At 41.9% G+C, this 7,967-nt stretch overlaps 1 pseudogene; it reads left to right on the forward strand.

Annotated features, from left to right (window-relative positions):
• Nucleotides 1-343: 343 nt before the first annotated feature.
• LOC101656923 lies at nucleotides 344-2,257 on the forward strand (annotated as a pseudogene).
• Nucleotides 2,258-7,967: the final 5,710 nt, after the last annotated feature.

The following is a 7,967-nucleotide window of genomic DNA, read 5'->3' on the forward strand; positions in this document are numbered from 1 at the left end:
TTTCTGGCTTGTATCTACTTTCTTATCAATATCTTTTGAATGGGATTAATTTTTTATTTTAACAAATTTTTACTCATCAAGTTTTCTTTATGTAAAATAATGATTCCCAACTCTTACCTCACACACTATATACACAAATTTAACACAAAATGGAATATTAAAAATATTGGAGAAAAAAACAATGCACGTTTCACAAGATAAAAACAAAAATGATGTGACCTAGGTTTACTCAAATAATTCTTTGATAGCATACAAAAAACATGGATCATAACAGGCAATTCCAAAGTTATTTGGTGGAAAAACAATCCTTTCTGTTTACAAAAGAGCACCATCTGCCGTCACCATGAACCTGAACCTGTGCATGGAGCAGGCCACTGCCAGCTTCAACTCTGAGCTGTTCACCAAAGCCTGGTCAGCAGCCCCAGAAACACCAGGCACTGGAGAAAGATAAAAAACTTGGTCTTGAAAGACTCCAACATGAGAACCTGAACTTCCTCTCACGCAGCCGGTAGTATGAGGTGGCTGTCAAGAAGAGCACCTCCATGGTGAAGAAGATGAGGGAGTTTGGCATCACGGACCTTGATGAGATCATGTGGTTCAAAAAAACTACATTTGGTTAATTTTGTGGAATCCGTGGGCCTCAATTACTCCTTGTTTATTCCTACCTTACTGAATCAGGCCACCACTTCTCAGTAGGATAAATGGCTGCGTGCCTCCCAAGAACTAAAGAAAATTGGCAACTATGCCAAGACAGAAGTGGGCCATGGGACTCATTTTTGAGGCTTGGAAACCACAGCCACATACGATCCTCAAACCCAGGAGTTCATTCTCAACAGCTCAACTGTGACCTCCGTTAAGTGGTGGCCTGGTAGACTTGGAAAGACTTCAAATCATGCAATAGTTCTCACCCAGCTCTTAACTAAAGGGAAAGGCTATGGGCTGCATGCCTTCATTGTCCCCATCTGTGAAATTGCAACCCACAAGTCTCTGCCAGCTATCACTGTTGGAGACATTAGCCCCAAATTTGATTATGATGAGATGGATAATGGCTACTTGAAGATGGACAGCTACTGGATCCCCAGAGAAAACATGCTGATGAAGTATGCCCAGGTGAAGCCAGATGGCACATAGGTGAAGCCGGTGAGTAACAAGCTGACCTATGGGACCATGGAGTTCTTCAGATTCTTCCTTGTGGGGGAGACCACGCATGCTCTATCTAAGGTGTGCACCATCGCCATCAGGTACAGCACCATGTGGCACCAGTATGAGATCATCCCGGGTCATCCAGAACAGCAAATTTTGGATTTTCAGACCCAGTAGTACAAGCTCTTTCCGCTGGTGGTCAACGCCTATGCCTTCCAGTTCGTAGGCTCTTACATAAAGGGGACCTACCATCGGATCAATGAAGACATTGGCCAGAGGGACCTGAGCAAGCTTCCCAAGCTTCATGCCCTCACCACTGGCCTCAAGACTTTCACCTCCTGGACCACACATTCTACCATCCAGGCATGCCAGATGGCTTGTGGAGGACATAGCTATTCTTATTTCACATTCTCATGGCTATTCTCCCCAACATTTATGTCAACTTCACCTCGACCTGCACCTGTGAGGGCAAGAACAGGGTTATGATGCTCCAGACTGCCAGGTCCTTGATGAAAAGCTACGACCAGGTGCACTCAAGAAAGTTGGTGCGTGGCATGGTGGCCTACCTGAACGACCTGCCCAGTCAGCTCATCCAGTCCCAGTAGGTGGCCATCTGGCCCAGCATCGTGCCTATCAACAGCCGCGACAGCCTCGGTGAAGCATAGAGGATCCGCGACACCAGATTAGTAGAAGTTGCCGCAAAAACTCTCCAAAGCTGAAGTGGGTCACAGAAAAAGCAAGGAGACAGCTGTCCTATGGAATGTATGCCTTTCGTATTCTCTGTATGGAATCAATCAAGAGGCTGGGGACTTTCTTCAGGGGAGCGTCATGATGGAGTCGCCAGAGGATCAAGGAGCTGCTGATGGTCATCTGCCCGGATGCCAGAGATGGTGGATGCCTTTGACTTCTAGGACCTGACGCTCGGCTCCATCCTCGCCCCTGCGTTGGATGTGTTTATGAAAACTTGTTTGAGTGGGCCCCTAAATCCCCACTAAACAAAGCACAGGTCTGTAAGTCTTACCACAAGCACTTGAAGCCATTGCATCCACGCTGGGACTCTGGCGCGCCTCGTGGCTGGGTGAGATGGGCTCCAGGAGGTGGTCTTTGCACCTGACACTCAGATCTCGCGTGGGATCGACATTGAATTCCTAGAGCTATAGAGAAAATAGAAAACTGACCCTTATGCTCCCTTAATGGATGAAGGGGTTGGGGAGGCGAGGGTTCACAAATTTCAGAGATTTGGGTGAAAATGGATGTGTTTTAAGTGCAATTAACAATGAAAGAGTCTCACTAAACATTCAGACAAAGCTTTAAGAAACGCAGTGTGGTTTCCCTCTGTGATGCTGCTGGTCTTGGTAGATAAGTAATGGGATGTAACTACTAAGTAGCTAATAATTTTCAAGTTTTAATTGCTAATCACTGGATATAGGTGCGCTTTTAAGCAAAGATTTTTTTTTAATGGGATCAAACCTTGCAGGCTTCCCTACTCTCATTGGAAATGGGCCCACGGGGAGATGTGCACCATCAGGAAGCACAGGGTGCGTCTGTCTGTGGACTTGCCTGCCTTTGCCAATGGCTTGCTCCCATCTAACTAGTCACATAACTGAGTCACGATCTTCCATGAAGAGGATCCCTAAATTGTCATTGCAGTAGCTTGACCACTTCCTCCTTTGTCCCCAACTTCTTAGGAAGTGGAAGGTAGCAAAATCATCTCAGACATAGGGCTTTGGCAACCGACAAGGCCTCAGTTGTATTGCTCTGGCTCTCTCCCTCCCCTCCCCGCTCACTATTCATCTGGCTGAGAGCAAGGGTAGGAAGAGCCCTTGACTAGGAAGAGCCCTTGACTAAGGCACTGATACAACTGTGGCGACCTAATTGGTTGGCTTTTCTGAACAATTCAGATTCCGAATATTCTGTCATCTCTTTTTAAGCCATGAAAATGATTGAAGTATTGGAAATTAAGAACAATAAAAGCTTTACACGTCTTTAAAAAAAAAGTCCCTTGACCTTGCATGTGTGGGTCTCTTTAGGGATTATTTTTCTATTGGTATATATGTACATCTTTTCATCAATATAACACAATTTAAATATGATCGTTTTGTAAAAACATTTTTGTATACTAATTATCTCATCTGTGTTTTTTCTGGGTTCATTTTTACGGATACACATTTCTTCTCTTTCCCATCCACCCACTGCCATGAAATTGATTCTGGCCCATATTGATCCGATAGGATCACAGCCTGCATTCAGGCTCTCAAGACTGTAATCAAAGTTTTATTTCTGTTTATTTGCATCTCCAGTAGTTCTTCACTGCAGGTCAAGCACTGTACAATCTAAGTTATCTGATGCTCTACACTTCTGAAGGTTGTGTTTGTTCTCTGTTCCAGTATTTAGATGAGCTGCTTGGAAACAGTTTCATTCCTGCTGTGGAGGAAGATTTTACAATAGGGTAAGTTTTGCCCCACTACTTGGGCCAAATATTTCACCCAGTAACTGGGGAATTGTAAAGTTTTCCCACTGTTTTTGGTAAAAACACAAACTATGCTAGCCATGTACAAACTCTAATCCTTTCTCATGATTATTTCTATGGATTGGATAGTTTCTTTAAATACATGTTATAGATATTCATAATTTTTTCTCTGTGAATCTCTCTTCTTTAATTACCTTGCTCAGTAACCTCTACAATCCTTTCATTATCTCCATTCCCACTTCCATCTCTCCTCAAGACAGCTGTGAGATTCTGTTTGGAACTCTTGTGATGTGATATGAAAACACTCCACAGGCAGAAGGCTAGAGCAATCAATGTAGGGCTCGATCATATTACTGAACTGTGTCTCAGGGATCACTGTACCCTACTGCATTATCTGAAAATAGATATTTCAAATATTTTATGTAATTTGTAATTATTTCATGCAGGAATGTAAATTTGCCTTTCTTACCCCATGATATCAGAAATGGAGGTGAAACTGAATTAAAATATGTACCAAATAATGTCCATTTTTTATCCCTAATAGTACTTTTATCCTTGAAGCCTACTTTGTCTGCTTATAATATAGATAATCAAGCTATATGTTCATTAGTTATTATTGAAGTCTCTTCCATTTTTTCGTTTTTAACATACACGTCTTGATATTTAAAATGGATTTCTTACATTGTTGGTGTTATTACGTGCCATAGAGTTGGTTCTGATTTCTGATCCATAGGCATCCTGTGCACGAGATAAGGAAACACTACCAGAGCCTGTGCCATCCTTATAACTGCCCCTATGCTTGAGCCCATTGCTGCAGCCACTGTGCAAATCCATCTCATGGAGAGCCTTCCTTTCTTTACCAAGTATGATGTCTATGTTAGTCCGGGATGACTAGAGAAACAAATCCAGACACACTCATATATGTGTAAGAGAGAGCTTTATATCAAAGATTAATTTCATATTGAGAAAACATTGCAGATAAGTCAATATGTCCGATATTATGTCTGAGATTAGTCTATCAATTCCTCTTCAGACTCACATTGTCACTTGAAATCATACTGAATCCAGGAAGATCACAGGCCAGTGGATTAAAACTCTTGTGGATCCGATGGCAGTGATAGCATCACAAGGCTGTCTCTGCAGGTCTCCACTGCCTGGTCTCAGTGTAATTCCACATGGGTTGTCCACAGGAAGATGAAAGGAGAGAGTAATATGGCCCACCTCCTGCAAAAGAGAGAGGAAGCTCCCAGAATCCTCATGAGAAAGCCTTGCCCACGAGGGGACATCATTAGACTGTGACCTGATTGACAGGCTAGACTCCACCTTTTCACTTTTTTTTTAAGTCATTTTATTGGGAGCTCTTACAGATATTATAACAATCCATAATTCAATTATGTCAATTGCTGCCAACATTATTTTCAAAACATTTTCTTTCTTCTTGAACCCACCCTATGCCCCAGGAACCCTTATTATTATTTATTATCATTATTATTATTTGCCATATCTTACACCATCCAATGCATCCATTCACCTACAATTCCATTATTCATTCCCCTCAAATGAAGTCATACAGTCATCATTGCTGTCAGTTCCCCATTCCCTCCATCTCCCATCTCTCTTCCCATACCCTCAGGGAATCATTACTCCCATTATTATTTCTGAAGCATTTATCTATCTTGGAATTGACGCATTCAACAATCTTCATTATACAAATGAAGATGCGCAGGTCTTAACAAATTAATGAAGTAAAACTCAGACCATAATAATAGGGGGAGGAAATATTAAAGAATTAGAGAATAGTTACGCATTCCATCAGTGCCACAGGGATATATCATCCCTTCCATCTGGCCCATTTGTCCAGGCCTGTCCAATTGTCTTGCAAGTGGGTTTTGGGTCTCCACTTTGTCTATGTTCCTTCATGTAAATTTGATTGCTTGTTTTTGAATTTCTGATACCTATTCCTATCAACAACTTATGATCACACAAGCTGGTGTGATTCTTCCATGTAGGCTTTGTTGCTTCTCTGATAGATGGCCACTTGTTTAACTTCAAGCCTTTAAGACCCCAGATGCTATATCTTTTAATAGCTGGGCACCATCAGCTTTCTTCACCGCATATGTTTATGCTCCCATTTTTTTTCCTCAGCGGTCCTGTTGGGAAGATGAGTATTATACATTATTAGAACAAACCATTCTTGTGCTGAGGTAAGATTTAAGTAGAAGCCAAAGTCCATCTGCTTCCTTATTGTGTGTGTGTATTGTATGTATATATATACACACACGTACATACATATATATGTATACACACACAAATACACCTATCTTTATATATTTACATATATACATATCTATATTTATATATGTTTTACTTTCTTATTTTTTCCTCTTTTTATTATTTCTTGCCTCCTGCCTATCGTATTTACCCATTGTTCACCTCTCAGTAATTCCCCTTGGATACATGGCAATTTATCAAACACAACCAGGAATGGTACACACTACTCACTGTCAATTTTAGATCCCTTGCTATTTATTCTCCTGTCCCTGTTGTTATTTGCTCATCCCCATGCCTCTTCTCCCATATCCCCTCCCTCCAGAACCATCTGTCCTGTTGCTATCTCCTTGGGATTACTTATCCTGCTATCTTATATAGACAGACACCAAGAAAAAAAAAAAGAGAGAGAGACCATACAAAATTCCAAGTTTAATTGTTGTCCTGAGCCAGAGCAGATGAGTATCCCTCTGTTAGATAGCAAGCAGTCTCTGCTATAATTTTAGGTCTAATTCCCTTTTCTTTCAGGGATCCATATCCCAGGACCCACTTATAACAGCACTTATACCCTTTTAGTCCTCAGCATTAATGTCTGAGGGATGCACCTTCTTCAAGACCCTGTTGCTCTTCCTGTAGTCAAGGATGGAGGTGTTTAGTGCCACACCCATTACATGTTTAAACTTCCAGTGTGACTCCCTTGTGAATAACCCCCAATCAGTTCTGATGAGGCGCCAAGCACTTTCCCCCAAGTCAGAATCTAAAATCGAGATCCCTTAGGGACCTTGTGGCTTTCTTCCATTGCCAGTCTGTTGCACTCCCCTCTTAATTTGTCCCCATGTGGGTGGGCCAGACAAGCCACACTCCCAGAACTATATCTTCAGTGATGTCCTCTGTAGTGCTGTCATCTAGGGAGGGGACATCCTGTCTTGAGGCTGAGGCCTACCCTGCAGTCCTCTCTGTGAATGAGCTGCTCCAAGAAGGAATATCTCCCTCAAGGCTTGGCACACCTGAATGAAGTCTACTCCCTCTCTCCCTTTCCTGTGGAGACATAAACAATACCCTCCCCTTGGGTGGAATAGTGCCTGGTTCCCCCATTGCCATATTTTTTCTTTACCCATCCCGCTGTGGGTTGTAAAGGCATATGAAGGGGATGTGGGGGTGGAAGATGTCTTTCTGCTCAGGTGCTATCTGCATCTTTTATTTTTTTCTTTCCTTTCTTTCTTTTCTTTTTCTTTTTTTTTTGATAACATATCCATCATTGTGTTTTCCCTGGTTCTTGCCAGAGTATCTGGTCCTCCGCCTGGGAACTGTGTGATATGAACATTTTCTCCCATGCCCATTCTGTTGTTTGCACTTGCCTCAGTGAACTCAGGTTGTACTTGTCCTTTTGCCCTTGGCTAACTTCGCCCAACATATCCTCCAACTTTTTCCACAAGATGAGGTACCTCATCATTTTGTAACTATTTTTACTCCAATTTTACTCCATTGTGTGTATATATCAGATTTTTTTGATCCAATCATCTATTGATGGAAATTTAAGTTCCTTCTAGTGGTTTGCAATTGTGAACTGTGCAGTGATGAACATTGGAGCACAGATGTCTGGTCCTGGCTTTTTTCTTATTTCTTCTGGGTATGTGCCCAGTAGTGAAATTGCTGGTTGTAAGGTAACTCAATTTCCATCTGTTTTAGGTATCACCAAATCACTTTCCACAATGGCTGTATCTACAAGACCAGTAGAAGTGAATGAGACTTCCTAACTCATGACACCCTCTCCAACAGTTGTTGCTGTTTTCTTTAATTGAGCTATCTTTGTAGATTTTAGGTGGTATCTCATAGCTGTGTGGATTTACATTTCCTGGATGGCTAATGATTGTGAACTTTTTCTCATATGTTTATTGGCCACCCGGGTGTCCTCCTTTGTTCAGGTACTTTGCTCAACTCCTCAGTGGGCTATTCATATTTTCTTATTGTAAGGTTGCAGCATTCTGTAGATTTTAGTGATATCTTTTGTCTGATATGTCATTACTAAATATCTTTTCCCGGTGTGCAGGCTCTCTCATTACAATCTTGATGAAGTCTTTCGATG

The sequence above is a fragment of the Echinops telfairi genome, unplaced genomic scaffold (assembly GCF_000313985.2).
Source record: "Echinops telfairi isolate 266 unplaced genomic scaffold, ASM31398v2 ScPeMD7_3509;HRSCAF=4178, whole genome shotgun sequence".
NCBI lineage: Eukaryota > Metazoa > Chordata > Mammalia > Afrosoricida > Tenrecidae > Echinops > Echinops telfairi.